The sequence below is a fragment of the Aythya ferina genome (assembly GCF_964211825.1).
Source record: "Aythya ferina genome assembly, chromosome: 7".
Classification (NCBI taxonomy): Eukaryota; Metazoa; Chordata; class Aves; order Anseriformes; family Anatidae; genus Aythya; species Aythya ferina.
The window spans coordinates 3,045,006-3,061,872 of record NC_140302.1 but is presented as its reverse complement, the minus strand read 5'-3'; the positions used below and the strand labels follow the sequence as shown (position 1 = coordinate 3,061,872).

General features: G+C 47.5%; 1 protein-coding gene across 6 annotated transcripts in view; it reads left to right on the top strand.

Moving 5' to 3' along the window:
- Window positions 1–16,867, top strand: part of JMJD1C (jumonji domain containing 1C) — a 184,829-nt gene that overhangs the window by 78,834 nt on the left and 89,128 nt on the right. Inside the window, exon 1 of one of the 6 annotated variants that reach the window (XM_084526470.1) lies at window positions 13,972–14,063. The exons of 3 other annotated variants lie outside the window; for them this stretch is intronic. The gene's annotated coding sequence lies outside the window, so the exon portion shown is untranslated. Of the gene's footprint in view, window positions 1–13,971; window positions 14,064–14,952; window positions 15,105–16,867 lie in introns of those variants that run through there. 2 more of the 6 variants (XM_084526468.1, XM_084526467.1) reach the window with 2 other exon arrangements.

Here is a 16,867-nt window from a genome sequence, read left to right as displayed (position 1 = left end):
CTATAACAGGTATCTGGTGTCATTATCGTGTTTTAATTCACTTCTGTTTGACAGGTCATAAATAAAAAGTTCATAATGGAATGAATAGCTTTGTCCTTGTAATTTCTTTAAAGATCTAGAACTTAACTAGTTAAACGTCACTTTCATATTTCATATGCCTCCCATCTTCTACAAGATTAGTTTTAATTTTGGTGTTATAATTACATTTGACAATTCCAGTCATTACATACAAATTTCTTTCACTTTCCTGTCTTTTGCCACCTGTACTCGTGTTCAGGAGCTCCTCCACCAACTTTGGTCAAATTCTCTTGCCCTTCAACTGCAGTATATTACTGTCCTCAAAAGAAAGGTGGTATTCTAAATATAGAAACCTAATTTAGATTCTTGCTATGACAAGTAGTCGCCCATTTCTTCTTCATTATGTTGATGAGATATTTATTTCCGAAGTCCATTGGTATGTTTCTTAAGTCAGCTTTGAGCTTGAAGTTGAAGAACTTGCAGCTGGGGGTGAAGGTGCAGTTTGTGTAAGTACGTTTGAGTTTGAGGTCTCTTCCACAGCCAGAATAATTCTATTTCACCTCACTAAACCAGACAAATATGTAAGCTTTCATTAAAGCCACTGGTGTAGCTACTTAGTACAAAGCGTGTTCTGCTGAAATAAACTCATATTTGTGGATATATTTTTCTTAACCCACTTTTCTTTTTGGGATTAACGGATCTTGGTATATTTATAGGGAAATTTACTGGTTCAGAAACTGAATAGCGCCTGGGAGAGAGAAATGAAACACTCCTGTGCAGGTAAACTGGAGTGTTTTTTTTTATATAGGGTAAAAAAAAAAAAAAAAAGCCCTAAAAGTAGTTGTACTTCTTTCTCAAATTTCTTATCTTTTATATTCATTGGAAAATAGCTGCTTTTTTTTTTTTTTTTTTTTTTTTTGTACCAGAACAGCTTTTTTGGGGGTGAAAAAACCTTATGATTTTTGCTTTTTATAGGCTAAATGGCTGTGTGATTCGCAGCTGGGATTTTGGACCAGAAATGGGTCATTCATTTTATAGATTCTCCTAAAGTAATATACTGTGCAGTGTTACAGAGCTATGAAATAGAGAGAAAAAAGTGTCCTGGAGATTTAGTGCTTGCCCTGTTGTCTAGCTCCATTTGTGGGTCTTGCTCTGAAAGAAGTCTCTTTTACAGAAAAATAAAAACCTGCCAGAGAGAGTTACTCTTTTGTTCCCTCAGTACCTAGCTAATGTGAAGCTCTCTCTTCTGGCTGTGGGGGAGGGAATAAAGTTCTTAAAATCATTTTGCAGAAATGATAATATAAAAGGATGCTTCGTTTTTAATTTTCCACCCATTGCTTGCTTTATATCTTGAATAAGTGGAACTTGAGTGGATGGGAGAAAAGAAACAACAAAACTTCTGAATAGTCCTAACTTTGCTGCTGCTGATTTATTCATTGTTTTGGATCAGCTTTGCATGGTTTGCTAGGGCAAACCAGAAGAGTTTAATTTCAGAAGTGAATCGAAATACTGGTACAAAAAGTTGAACACGATTGGGAGAATAATAATAAAATGTGCAGTAGCTATACTAAGTTGAAAGGCAGAAAAAAAGGCTGGTCCTCGCCTACAATGCGCTGCATCTTGCAAATGGTGAAAGTATCGATGTGCCACGTGGGCCAGAGAAGGGTGGAAGGTGTGAAACAACCGTGTGTGGGGAGGGTGCAGAGGGGGCACGTCTGGTTTTGTGGTTTCTCTGTTGCTCTTACGCAGCACAGGCAGTAGTTTTGGGAAGTTGAGCACCGCTCCTTTGCTCTGCTTGGGGAGGGGTGTTCCCTACCAGGGCTGTCTGGGGTGATGGAGAGGAGGTGAGGAGAGAGCAGCTTGGTCCCTGCGCTCAGCAGTTACTGGGTTTTACAGAGCTAAGCTTTTTTTTTTGTTTTTCACATCAATCGGCTGGTTGGTTTTGTGGCCCAGGTACAAAAAAAGCATGAAAGTCATCTCGGTAGAAAACAGAGGGATGCCACGTGGGATTTCTCGGTGCGGTTCCAAGTTCCAGGAGGCGCCGTGGTGGCAGCGCGCGGAGCTTTCTGTTCTCATTAATGCAGTACCAGCTCTTGTCCCCATTTACTCCTCCTCGTCCTTCTCGCGGTTCTTTTCCTGTCCCCTGTGCCTTCTCCTCAGCTTACTCCTTTCGTGCTGGCTGAGGGCAGCGTGTGACACTCGGTGCTCTGATCTCTGAGACAAGCCTCGCTGCTCAGGAGCAGTGACTGCAAGGAGAGGAGGCAGCCCCTCACTAGCATTTCTCAGGTAAACATCTGTGAACTCAAATATTTTCTTAATTACTTTTTTTTTCCAGAGGCCTCTAACTCTGCCAAATCTGGATAGACTTCCCCAGGCGTAGCCAAAACATCTTTGACACATGTAGTTTGTTATCAAGCGTTGAGGTTTTAGTAAAGGTCAACAGAGCCAGCGCAGGACCCCTTTGCAGGGGGAGAGAAAAAGGCACATCTGTTTCTTGAGGACTGGTGCATGAGTGCATCTTCTGACGGGCGTTTGGTTGGGATGTAATTTACGGACAGCATTTGAACTTGAATATGAAATTGATTCCTGCTGCTAATCCCAGCTAAAGTAATTGAAGGGTTCAAACCGCTTCAGACAAAAGGTTTCAAAAGTCAAGCAGCTGATAAAGCAGTTGCTGTGTAACTGGTGAATATATCAAGGGAGTTCAGTGTGTGTCCTTCTTGAAGGCAAGGACATGAAAGGGGTGACAGTTATAATCAAGGGAGCAGCGGAGGAAACCTGAAGAATGGCAGATTTAATAAAGATGACTAAATATAGTACGCATGAAATCACTAATAGAGCTGAAAAGTGGCAGGAAAAAAATCAGAAAGTAGGGGGAGGCTCAAGATGCAACCGGAGCTGATGCTGGCACTTAAACCAGATCCAGGCATTAAGAGGATGCTCATGTGGCTGGGGAGTAGCAGGCGGCTTGGTGGGACTTTTGATGTTGCTGAATGAGGAGATAAGGAAGAATGAGAAAGCTGAGAAAGATCCTGAAGGGATTTGAGTGGGAGTGGGAAGGAAAGACTCCCTCATTAGCATTCATGATAGGATAAATGACAGCAAATTATCTGCCATGGTGGATTACAGATGTGCAAACCGTACTGGAAGCCAGAAAGTAGATCTTGGGGTGATCTTAAGTGGGATTCTGGTCCTTGGGAGGGGGGAGGGCCCTGAGGAGACCACTCTCACAGCCAGGCTTTACCCAAACTACACCATAAAGTTGCCTTTAGAGAAGACGGTGAGTGCGATGGCTGGGAACCTCCCTGTCAGGAAAAAAGCTTTGCTCAACCCATGTGACTCGCATGCAGTCTTTAGCTCCCAGCAGGGAGCTGTCAGGTAAACCCTTCTTTCTGTCTCGGCGTATGGAGAGGTGCCAGTGGGTAGAAGGCATGGAGAACTCATGGAGAAGGGAAAGCTCCAAGGTTAAGGAAAATGACAGTCAGGCATTGCAGCTAGGGAAAGGTTTTGGCTGGATAATAGCATGTGGTTACTAAGAAACAACTGAAACGTTTGGTATACATGTAGAGACCCTGGACAACAAAATGGAGGCGTTGGAGCTTCTGATAGAGTTTGGGATAAAATGCTGAGTATCAGAAGTATGGTAAAATGCTACTAGTAATTGGCCTACGTGTATCAAGGTGCTTTGTGCTGTTCAGAAATAGCTGATCAAAAGCAAAAGTTGTGCAGTAGTAATTACATGGTAGACGAGAAAAAATGTCTTGGTGTTAGAAGGACAGACCAAAATCAGTTTGGCTCAAAATCACTTTGGAGAAAGATGACAGAGGGAGTAAAGAATCTGTTATTAGCCCCAGGGTTAGACTTGAATAGGGATAGCGATCTCTGTAGTGTTGTTAGATAAATACTGCTTGTTAGGAGGTGGTTTACTTTCCCAGGTACAGATTAGAGAAGAAATGATAGGGCCGAGGCATTCCTGGATGTGATTGCTGGCAGGTTTCTTAAACTCGTCCCTGAACCAGCAGGAAATCATTGCTCCTTCAGACTTCATTTTGAAAAGCAGTAAAGTTATTCTGGAAAATCATTTTGGATCGAGAATTCAGTTTCACTTTATGCTTAATCAGCTGCCGAAAGGGCTGGCTTCACTGCTCCTGCCCCTGCCTAGCTGATCCCAGCAGCCGTGCAGCCAAGACGTGAGTTATGGCAGCAAGGTGACCGAGAGCCACGAGTCCACCAGGGAGCTCTGTGGGGCCAGCCCCTGGGGCCCCCGTCCAGTGGCCATCGACAGCAGCCAGGCTGGATGCAACCTAAAATTGCACCCCGAGTAATCACGGGTCGGCTCAGAATAAAAAGCATGGAGGAAATAAAGGAAAGTTGGTTGGAATTCGGGTTTTGAATCTTAGTGGCAAAGTTAAACAAGGAAAAAAATGACCAGCAACGTAAGGAGCCCAAGGATGCAGTATTTTCAAGTCAGAGATACTTACAGCTTGTCTGGAAACTGAATGTGATGTGCAGGCCGAAATGGATGAACAGCCAGCCTGAAGATGGCCAGTAAGACTAATGCAGGAAGCCTCTGATAAATGGGAGGAAAAAAACACAAAACAAAACAACAACAACAACATAAAAACAGACTTATTTTTTATATCTTTGTTTCTAAAAGCTGAACTTGATGTTACAAATGATGTGAAAACAAAAAGAATAAGCTTTTGTATGGTGAGAAGGGTAGAGAATAATGATAAAGCACAACTACAATATAAAACATTTAATGTTTTTGGCTCAATTTTCAGTAAGGATGATGAGAGTTATGGAGGAAAAGGCAAGACATAATGAGAAGAAGAGAATGGAAATTAGTACCACCAGAAGGAGGAACTTAAGGATCATAAAATAGTCAGACACAGAAGTTTCCATCTCAGAATTAGGAAAGATTTAGTCCTGATTGTAACTATTTTAGCTAATCTTTCCCCTAGGGTGGTACCAGTGATTGGAGAAAGCATTCCCTGCGTAAGGAGGGGGAAGGGAAGACTTCTGCAGGCAGTTGAACGACTGTCAGTCTGCCCTCTGTGTAAACATGTAAAGCTTTGGAAAGCGTGCTTGAAAGAAAGAATAATCAAGGGCTTGGGAGATTAAAGAAAATGGAGTAAAATACAGCATAACTCTTCCAAGGAGACTGTTAGCGGCCCGGTACCTTCCATTCAGAAGAACAAATTCTCTAGATAAGGAAGGCCAGCTGGTGGCCTTCGTGCCAGGCATGATCTGCCAAAACCTTTCCCAAGCTCTGCAGGTAGGTCTTGGCATTCAGCTCCATCGGTGGGAGTCCAGAGATGGGATTAGAGCAGGGAGAAGCTGGTACCTCAAACCACTTGGGAAGTGCCGGAGTATTTCTGCCAGGGAATAGGGTCCTTCTGCGGTGCAGCCCCCAAAGGACAGCAGCGTGTGGCTGTTGGGAGAAGCCACGAAGGAGGCGGTGGTGATCAGAGGAGCCGAGCCAAGAGGGAGGTGGCTTAATAAAAGCAGCCTTAAATACCGCATTAATTTGGGCATGTGTTTCTAAATGCTGGTTTATTTGTGAGTGACCCTGCAGATACTCTGCAATCATAAGACTGAAAAAGACCTTGAGATCATCTAATCTAAATTAAGGCTGTTGGAGCTTGTTGTGTCTGCTGTAGAGATTAAGAAATTATTCCTTGTAGCATCCTGTTTTCATACATGAAGACACACCCTGTGCTTTTTCCCCTCCCAGTCTCTTCAGTCTGTATTCATCACTTTTATTGCTCCCTTTGGAACACATACCTGGCCTGAAGAACGATGTCCAAAACTCATTTCGTGGCGCTAAACTGAGGCTTTATGAGTGCTGAGGACAGGTCGTACTAACATTCATGTGTTCCAGTACTGGGTTTGCACTTCAACAGCGTTGTACTGCTAACTCGGAGGAGCTCGTGAGTTGAACACAACCTGTCTCTGTTCACATGAAATTCTTCCTTAGCCAGTCATTCGCTGCTTTGTTGTTCTCCAGCTGGCTGCTCCTGCTTATGTGCAACGCTTTGCCTTTCATTTTTTTGCTCAGACCCTTTTCCAGTTTGTCTTTTTGTCCTTCAGTATAATTTGCAGTCCCACCAAGCTGGTTGTTTGTCAATTTAATAAATGTGGTCTGTGTTCTATCATCTGGGTCACTAATGAAAATAGCAAATAAGAGCAGCCCCAGTGTAGGTGACTTTGGGAGCTCCGTTCTGGATACATATTTTGACACTGAGCTAGTGATGTTTTCTGAATGTTTTTTATTCTTGACGTGCACCCACATTACTGTGGTTTCATTGGGGTCTAACCTCTTCAGTTTGCATACGTGAGCATCACAGGAGATGGTGTGAAAAGATCTGCTTCTCAGCTCCGCTCTTCTCTTCAGAAAGGATATTTGCTTTGAGATTATTTTATTCTTTTTGAATTCTTGATGGTTTTTACTCTTCACTTTGTTTTCTTTCAAGTGCTTACTAATAGACTGATTATATCTGCTGTGTATTTCCTCCCCTTCCCCCTAATCATGGGCTGTTCTTGTCATCAGCAACTTGAAAAGCTGTATCATGGACCCACTTGAACGAAAAAGCTGGTTGCCTTTGTTCTGAGGCAAGAAAATGCGATTAATATCATTCATCATGACTTCTGTAATGCATTCCACAATATGGCAAGTGATGAACAATCAGAGGAAGACGGGGATTAGTAGTGTGAACAGTAACTGAGATAGGAATTAGCTTACAAGACATTAGCTATGTAGTGTTGAAATAGGTGGAGCTGTGTAGTGGTGAAATAGGTCTGGCTACCAATTGCTGTTCACACATTTTGGGAATGACTTGCTTAGTGTTTTCACTAAAATGTTTGGGCTAATTGATTACATTTGATTCAATCTGCAGATGGCATGAAATAGGAGGATCCATTCACGCAGAGGCTGAGGGCTTTTTTATGCAACTAAAATAGAATGTCCTTGAGAAATGAAGTAATAGAAGGGGAACAAAATGTTGCTGTATAAAACCAAGCCGTGCATTTAGGAGCAGATGGCAAGCTTAGATGAGAGCTTATGCACTGGAAGCCCTGGCTCGGTGGAGGTCTGGCCCTTCTGCTCAGGCAGAGGAGGGCTGCGAGCCTGCTGCATGACGCCCGGTGCACGAGATGTGCTCCTGGAGTAGGGCTGTGCCAGTGCCCCCGTACAACTGCCCCCAGACTGGTTTTTAAAGTAAGATGTATAATTCTGTCAGCATTGCTGGGAGAGAAATTCAGACTTGACAGGATACACGGGAGGGCTGACAACCAGGTGTGGGACTGCAAGGACCAAGAGGACTAGGTGGGAGCACTTGGTGTGGGATAGTAACAGTGCCATGTGTGCTGCTATAGGAGGAACGGGGCACTGTAGTCAGTACTATAAATAGGTGTCGGAGGTAAGTACTGTCTGATACCCTACACAAATGGATCTTGAAGATCCTGAATTTACAATGCAGGCCTGAGACACAAATCAGGAAAAAACCTGACCCAACAAAACGAAACAAACACACAAAGGGCTGTATAGCTTCTTTCTGCTAACCAGTACGTTTGGGCTTGCAAAAGAAATGCGTTTCTCATTTAGAGGGAAACTGAAGTGGGACACACTCGTGTGACCTTTCAGAGACCCTAGAGAAAGGAGATGAACAAGATCTGGATCATTTTGATTTTATCTTTAAGCTCACAGCTGTCACAGTTTGAAGATGAGTGAATTTATAAAAAATGGAAAACTTGTTATCTCAGGGAGAAATAGTTTCAACACCATCTGTCCTGTGTTTTCCTGAAAGAAAAGAGAGTGTTTGTCCATCAAGGTTGTTGCTGGATGAGCGTGTACAAGGGCAGATGTGAGAATCTAAAAATAACACAGGGAGAGGGGGTAGTCCAGTATGATATCTAGGTTATTTTCTTTTTTTCTTTTTCTTTTTTTTTTATTTTTTTACTGGATAATGCTGGTGTTTATTTCAACATATTTCAGCATTATTCTGATGCAGGCCTTTATTGACTGAAACACTGTCTATTCCGTTAGACTGTTTATTAGCAAGCGTAAACTTTTAACCTTGACGTCTTGGTGGTTTATGCTTATAATTTGTCCTGAAAGAAATAAATTCCCTCTTTGAGAGGTTCTCCCAAGCCTTCTACACGGCATAGTCAGGCATCAAAGCAGCGAATTGACAGCTGCGTGGCAGTGGAGGAATTCTGACGCAGTCACAATATTATTATAGAACAGACATAGCAGGGAAAACACTGCTCAAAAAGGTTAAAAGATGTTTCTGATTATAATCCGAAACTAGATTGTATCTCTCCGTGGTTCCATGGCACGTGAAGGTGAGGTGAATCGTCCGGTGTTTTTATTGAGGAGTACGGACCGGAGTGTTGTCTCAACAAGGGGGAACATTTTACAAAGATGACTGAAAGGTGCTGCGTCTGTGTGGCTTAAAATTTAAATCTCAGTGTTTAGAAATAGGAAAACGGTACTGTCAAGATACTGTTGTGCTTTGTGTCCATGCTCAGGATATAAAAAGGAAAAAAGTAGTGTTGGAAAGCAGAGAAATGTCCCAGAGCACAGAGGCGGTGGTTCCCAAGCCAGAGCAATCCCTGCCCACCTGCAGTGGCCGTTCCCTGTTACAGGAACCCAAGATGCCCATATAGAAAGTACGGAACTGGCGAATGCCATTTGTGATCCTCTGGGGACAGGGGAGGCAGGGAAGGAGGAGGGAGTAGAAGTTGCAGCCTTCTCAGCAGTACTCCCAAAAAAACCCCAACGCCCTTCTGAATGGATAGCGAATGCGGTGCGCTGATTGCACAGCTCTTACTCTTCTAACAGCGAAACACACGGCTGTCAGTACAGGAGTGAGGGGGAAGGGGTGGCCTTGGTAAGGAGGCTTTGGCTTCATAGCAACTGAATCTGAATTTCTGTGTGACAGCTTGTTTCACGTGATAACCTGAAGCAGGTCTTTCCCTCTCGCAGCTTCTGTAGGACGTGTTCTTCTGAAATCCTGCTCCCTGTCCTTAAGCTTTGTTTTGAGATTCTTACATTCACGTTTTGTGTGCTTCTGAGGCTTTTGTTATCCCAGACAGCTCCAAACAGGAGCTCCCATTGGAAATACTTTTTTTCCTCATCCCAGCTACGTTTCAGGAGCCAGTTCCTCTCCCTGAGGAGATTTTCTGCCTACCAGAGCTGTTGGGGCTGGCCCAAGTGACCATTTTATAGCGTGATGTCAAAATCTGTTGCGTGTCCTGGGTGTGGCGTCAGGCTCACGGGGAGCATTTGCTATTACAAGAGTTGCTTGGATACTGCTGTAAGACTGTGGGAATGGAAAATATCAGCACGGGCGTGCTCTCACCGCTGCAGTACCAGCAGAAGGGATGTCTGGAGCAAGGCGCTGCCTTGGGGAGCACCCAGCCCGTTCCCAAAAGAGGGCCCTGGGTCAGAGGGGCTGCTGGCAGCCTGAGCGGTCAGGGAGCCGGCACGGCAGTGGGAAGCTGGCTTTTACGTCACGAGGGTGCCCCCCAGGTTGTTTTGGAGAAGAGCAAAGAGAAAAATGCAAGCTGGAATACAGCCCACGGCATGGGAAGGAGGCTGGCCGAGCTGGTCCGTGGTGTGCCTTGGGCTTTGGAAGGGGAGGACAGAGGGAGCGGCAGGGCAGCACAACTGGGGGAAAAATACTGCTCTGGAAGCTGACGTTAATGAGGATGTAGGGGGTGAGATGGTAAAAGGTGAGTGAGGCGGGTAGGTGGCTCCAGGGGGAAAACCAGAGGGAGCCTCGGCCTGGCAGCTCGGGTGACTCTCAGGAAGCGCGGGGCACTTCAAAGGAGCGCTGGGGAGTGCAGTCTGAGAGGAGGCAGGAAGCAGTGGGAGGGGGAAAGGTGGAGTCCGGCCCTGTAATGGACTTCAGCTAGTGGGAACTATGAGAGGCAGTGCCGGATGCTGAATCAGCCGAGCAGCAATCCAGCGCGTGTCAGAAGCCCAGCGCTGGTGTTCTGGGTCGGGTTGTTTTGCTGGAGGTGAGGCTGGAAGGAGGCCCTGTAAATGCACATTGCAGCCAGTAAGTGCAGGGGAAGGGATGCAAGAATGTTGTGAATGTTGGTGGTGGGGTTGGAAGGAGAGAATAAAGCCAAGAAATGAGCTGGAGGGAGTTTGGCATTATTGTGAGGGAAGCAAGAAGGCTGAAGAAGTGTGAAAACTGAAAAACATGGATGGCACCCAAGTTAAAAAGGGGTTGATGAATATTGCAGAAGGAGTGTGGGTAAGAACATTATGATCCTGAAACTGTCATGCTGGCTTTGTGGAAGACAGAATCCAGTCCCAAGGTTAATTACTGTTGTGGCACGTTACCATGGCACTTGGAAACCCGTATGAAAGCCCAGGATTTCATTGTGCAATCAATTGTAGAATGAACGTGGTATGAAAAGGGCTCTTTGCTCAAAAGAGTTAAAATGCCTGAGTAAGTCAAGAGCAGAAAACACATGTAGACAGCCAGGTGGGAAACAGGCATTGCTTATGAGGGAAGATGAGGCTTCTATAAAGCAGTGGCCAAGGCATCCTCAAGGTTTTAGAGGTCATTACAGCAGGCAAGACTTTTAAGGAGAAAACAAAGATGTTAATGAATCGGCTCTGCAAGTGCTGCCAGCAAGCTGTTCTCAAAATTGATAAATGAGCACCAGTAGGATCGGGAGACACCACTTCCAAAGGCACGGTTTGATGCGATGGGAGGGCAAATAGTGGGCTTGGTGGGCTGGGGGTGGCTGTGGCAGCAGTTTGGGCAGGTCTGAGCTGGGCACGTGGCGTTAATTAAGGCCAGAGAGCAGGGGCTTGAGTCATCAGAATGTATGGGATGGTGCTTTTACCTGTGGGAATGGGTAAAAATCTCCTGTGTTTTATAAGCTCTGGAAGAATTTTCACATAATCTGGACCCAGCACTGAGGGAGAGGAGGTCACACGCTTGAAGATGACGCTGATGTTGTTGGACTTGAGTGAGTGGCAAGGTCGTGGCACTTCTGTTCAGCTAACGAAGAGAGAGGGAATAGGAAAAGGCGAGTCTGCTACAGCAGCACCGGGCTTGAGATGACAGACATCCACAAAGGGAAGTGCGAGAAACTGCTCAATATTTTGTCTCTGGATGTAAATCATAAATCTGGCATTAGAGCACAGTTCTGCAGGTTTCCTACAGAAAGGGTTTGTGCCTGTAAATGGCATAATGCAGAGGCGAGGTAGAGAAAATGTTAGCGACAGCCTGCAAATGGAAACCGAGCCAGTGGAAGGTACGAATGGGCTAGGAAGAAACGAAACTACAGCAATTGTAGAAACAAACAAAAACCTACTGAAGACCTGAAAGAGCAAGTTGAATTTGTTTAAAGAATTGTGACTTGTCTTGGGAGAAACGAAAGCAACCATCTCTGAAATTATTTGTGAACATTAAAAATGTGTAGTTTCTGAAGCTTGCTGATCATTTAAACCTTGGTAGCAAGCTCAGGCAATACCATTGCCTTCAAGGGCTTTTGTTATTTTCTTCTTTAATGCCATGCTTTTGTTTTTTCCTTTACCAAGATTATTGGTCTGTTGCAGCAGGGACACTGATTCAACCACAAAAATAGCAAAGTTTACAAACAGAGCTTATTGCCAGAGCTGCGATTACAGCGCTGGTGTCAGATGAAGTAATGGGGAAAGTTGCACAGTCACGTTGATGCATGCAGCACCACAAGCCATGATGGTTGCCTGTGGAAGGACGAAAGTGATTTCAGAAGTTGGCTGAAAATTTTGCAAAGGTTAGAAACCAAATTTGAAATCGGATCAATTTTAAGTAAGTGTAAAAACAGCACTCTTGTAGCGTAGGGTATTATGCTGTTGCTTGTGTTCCTCCATGTGCGTGTTGTCTTCTGCTTCACAATTGTGAAAAATTACTAAAGATGGCCCGGTGAAGTTCTTGCATGTGTGGCTGTCTCCAAATAGTCTTTGTCCTTCTTTGTAACCAAAAAGGCGAGTTTGCCAATGGAAATGGCACCCAAATGTCGGTTACTCTATTTTCCGTGCTGCAGCCTGAGTAGTAACGATTGTTCCACGCACGCTAATTCCTCCTTTGGACTTTGCTTTCTGCACGGAAGCACGCCGTTTGCACTTGTGGGTAGGTAATCCAAGAGCTGGTGGGACCGCCCGTAGCTCTGCTCGCACACGGCGCTCTTTCTGCAGGAGCAGCGCTGCGGCGCAGCCAGCCCCGCTAGGGAAATGTGGGACAGCGTGCACAGCGAGAAGATAAGTAGAGAAAGGCTAATTTAAATCATGAGGGCCGATTTAAATAACTTTCATTTGTTTGTTTTAAAGTTTAAATATTTATTCATTCATGACATTCACATGTGTTCTTTCCTTGCCAGCAGCAGCCCACGCATGCGTTTCTCGGGTTACACGTGGGGAAGGACCGTGTTTTACGGGTAAATCCCTCTGCTGCGCCCTGCGTTCGAGTAACGAAAACAGGCTGGAGCCAGACCCCCCTCGGCCTGCGTGCGTGCTGTCGTTTCCCTGCGCCCTTGTTGTGTCTCCGGCTGCGCCGTGCCGGTGGCCTAGCAGAAGGCCGGTGGCTCGGGGCTGGGCGCTGGCGGGCGGCCAGCCTGCGGGTGCAGGGGCTGCAGCTGGCCCCGTGCCCGGCTCCGCTCCCCAGCCTGCCTGCGCCGCACGGCCATGTGCTTGGCGGAGGAGCTGCACGGCTTTTAAAGGCTTCTGGGAGGGGGGGAAGCCAAAAAATCCAAACAAAAACAGAGAAGAGAGGGGGTGAAGGGAGAGGGGGAGGCAGCTCTCGTGAGGCTGTGCCAATGCAAGCCAGTGTGCTTTCCACCTCTAAACAAACAAAACAACCCAAAAACCTCCTGACGAGGAAGGCGAAGCGATACGTCACCTGGAATTTTTCGTGTGGTCTCTAAAAATACAAAACCTGCAGTATTACCCTTCCCGCACATGTGGCTTCGTGCTCAGCCCGGGGGTGCTGCTGCAGCCGCCCAGGGCTGTGCCGTAGCTGAACTTGCGACTGCGATTTGAAGAAGGGAATGTTTGCCTTTCTCCATCAATTTCAGTGATTATCTGTGGTTCTAGCGACTATCTGCAAAATAGGGCAGGCTGTGTTAGCAGCAATACATGTATCCTGTGGCAGTGAGCCAGGACAGTAATTGAAGGTCATGGATTGTTTGCTGAGTGCAGTGCTGTGCGCTGCCTGTTCCATAGGGGACTGGCAGTGCCCAAGAACAAAGGCAGCTCTGTTTTGCAAGCTTATAGTATGGCTCGTTTGGCAGAGTTCAGGCCCGATTGTGAGACGAAGCAAACAGTAGTTGGAAACACCGCTAAAATAATGTGACTATTACACGAGCTGCTCCAAAGTGTGCTGTTTTGTTAATGTCATAACCAAACCTGATACAATTATTTTCCATAGGCTTCAGGACGATTAACTCAAGACACTCATTTTTGAAATTGCTGTTTTAAGATGGGAATTGCTGATTTAAGATGGGGATGCCGGTTCGTATTCCCAGCAGGGCCGCTGCCACTTGGGAATTTTTAGCACAATCCCTGCGTGGTAACGAATAGGTGCTGCTGCGCGGGGTATTAATACTTGTTGTTACTGAGTCGCAGGCTATTAATAAAGCTTTGTGCCAAGGGGCAGCCCTGCCTGTCCTGTGCTGTGTATTTTAGCGGTGTCTGCCTCGGATATTGCCACAGCCCGCTCGGCTGGCGGTGGCAGCGGGAACGCGCCGTGCTCCGTGAGGGGCAGAACTCAACGCTTGGCTTTCACTGGCATCAAAACTCGTGCTGCGGCGTGTGCAAGTTGGGGAGGTGGGAGCTGGACCCGGCCTTCCTCCTCCTCCTCCTCCTCCTCCTCCTCCTCCTCCTCCTCCTCCCCCTGCGCCGTCCCCGCCCCCGGCGCGGCGCGGCCCGGCCCGACCCGGAAGCGGCGCGGCTCCATTTTCCCTGCCCTTTCAAAGGCGGAGGCGGGCGCGGAGCTCCCGCGGGCCGGGCCGGGCCGCGCCGCGGGGCGCGGAGCCAGGTGCGTAGGGGCCGGGGGGGGGGACGGCGGCGGCTCGGCGGGACCCCCCTTCCCCCGCTCCCCTTCCCCGGCCCCTCCCCGGGGCCCCCCGGCCGCGCTCCTTTGTTCGCCCCGCGGCCGGGCCCGGCCATGCGGGAGCTGTGGGGGGAGCGCGGCCGTTGGGCGGCCGTTGGCGGCCGGTGCGGGGCAACGGCTGGGGCGGCCGCCGGCTGCGCCCCTCACGGGGGGCTCCGCGCCCGCAGCCCGAGGGTTGGGGCTCCCGGGGAGCTGCGTTTCGCTCCCCTGCCCCAACTGGAGCACAAGGCAGCCCGCAGCACGGGGGGGAGAAGCGGGGCTGCCGGGGAGCTCAGTGGTTCAGTGTCATAACGAGAAGGGGCCAGGGCTTGCGCTGCTGCGGGCTGAGCAGCCGGGCTACGAAACGATCCGGGGAAAAGTTTGCCTAACAGCGCGCATAAATTACCTTTAGAGCAGCTGCTCGGCTTTTGGGGTGCTCTGAGGAGGCTGCCCGCGCTGGTGGATAGCGACGCTGCAGGTAGTACCCGGGGGAGGCTCCTTGGGTTCATTTTTATTTTTTTTTTGGGTGTTTTCTCGGTGGTAGAAATCCCTCTAGAGGGAATTTTTTATTTTTTAAACAACTTAAGAAAGCGAACGCCCTCTCTGTGCGAAGGCAGACGGGCTCCGAAGCTCGTTTGGTGCTGGGTGCCAGCCAGGGCTCGGCCGGGCTCTGCCCTCGCCAGGCCCCCGGCCCCGGCCGCTTGCCGGGGCTGGGCAGGGCCCAGAGCCCGCTCCGTGCCCCTCGGGGCCGCGGCTGCCGCGGGGCGTCTGCGAGGAGAAATAAACCGGCGGCTCGGCTGGGAGAAGCAGGCCGTGAGTAATCGGCGGCACGGGGGAAGGGTTGGCGAGCGCCAGCAAAATGTGCTGCGGTGGCTTGCTTGCGAAGTGACGGCGCTCAGGATTTTCTCAAAACGCGTTTGGGTTTCAGGAAAGTCCCAAACTGAGTGTTCCTCGCTGTCTGAGAGCCGGGCCGGGGGCCTCCTGCAGGCAGGTTATTTCTCGTGTGAGCTGGGGTAAAAGCACTGGGGGTGGGGGGGAGGGGAGGTGCTAGGAAAGAAAGAAACTCTCGTCGGCGTGAGGGGGGCTTGCTAGCCAAGCAGCCCGAGTGTTTGTGTTCACAGAGAGCCATTTGGCCAAGTGGGAGTTTTAATTTGGTGAAAAAGTATTATTATTATTTTTAAGTAGTAGCTTAGGAGAGTGCTGGAATCCAGCGTCACTTAAAATTGAGTGTGTGCTCGAGCCCTTTGCTTAATTGTGGTCTAGAGGGAGCTGGGTTAACGTGGATGGTAAAAGGAAGCTTTATGCAAGCTTGAAAGGGAGGTTTGAGTTTGAAGATGTTTGGTTTTTACTGGTTTCAGCCAGTATGCCTGATTCTCCTTAGACTTGTCCTCCGCTTTGGGAATGGAAAGAGGGAGCGCCTTCCCCTGAAAGCTTGCAGGGAGCTCGTTGGACCTTCTTAATTCGGGTTTCATGTCGTTACATGCCTTGCATGCTTGCCTCCGGTAGCTGACTCTTGCCTGCCGTGCTCTTAGTCGTTTTTTCTTTGTGCATATGTGATGCGTGCTGTGAAGTTTGGTCACGTCTTTTGTACGAGGGTTGTTCCAGTCCCCAGCCTGTCCCTCTTTGGGTACCTCCGTGGTGGCCTGCATATCGCTCCGAGCTGATGGAGTCTGGACTTTGCTTTCCCCAGAAGGCCAGCTTTTTTTAAAGGGTGGGGTTTTGTTGGTCTTTGATAGGGGGAAGGTTTTCTAATAGTGCCTGAAAAATGGCAAGTTGCATGCAGCTGAGCAGCCGTCCCCATAGGAGGAGGTGTGTGACATGGCATAGTTTTGCTTTATTTATTTACATATTTTTCCTCTGTGCTTGTGGGATAGTCTGCATCCTTCACATGTGTATTTTGGGGGCGTTGGCCTGTCTAGAGGCTTAGATCTATGAAAGCAAATGAGGAGGCATTACGTTTCTCTTCTCAGCATAATCACGCTCACAGATCTATATTTGGAACTGGTTCTTTTAATACCAGCAGTAAGATAAACCGGTGGCTCACACATACCTTAATCTGTCGTGTTGTCTAAATCCTGAACGATAACTGCAAGCCGCATTCCACACGGTTTCGTTTCAGCTAATGATGTGGTATGTCCTGTTTGTACTCAGAACCGTGTTTCCTGACCTGAATAATAGGACGGAAAGTTAGAAGGGAATCGGTGTGAAAAAGTAGAGCAGTGTCTGCTGAGGTGTGGGGGCAGACTAAAAACTGAAAGACTACAACGCTGACTTTTTTGAAGAAAAGTTTATCCACTTGTGGGTTTATGCACTCATGCTTTGCGATTTCGTGTGAGCTCCACCCTCTCTTAACTCAAACCATTAGCAATACAAGATCCATTCTAGAAAAGTGATGCAAGAGCAAAGGCCCTTTCTGAACTCTTAGAGGTTAAATAATTATTTGCTATTCAGACTGGGTAGTTAGCATATTATCATATTCCTCTGCCCTCCCAGCCCTTTCATCTAGTTACCATGTTACTGAGATGGCTGGCTGGCTGCCTGATAGGTTGTTGGGTGTTTTTTTTTTTTTCCCCCCTTGCTTGCACAAGGAAGGTAACAACTGAAGTGAAACCTTAAATAAAATAGAAATGAGAGTGCGGCGTGTTAAACCTGAATGTTTGTGAGTTGGATATATTTATTAGAAAGTATTGTGTAGCTCTGATAAAATGCTCTCATTTGTTTAATGAGGGCCCCAGCTTAGTCTCCGTAGA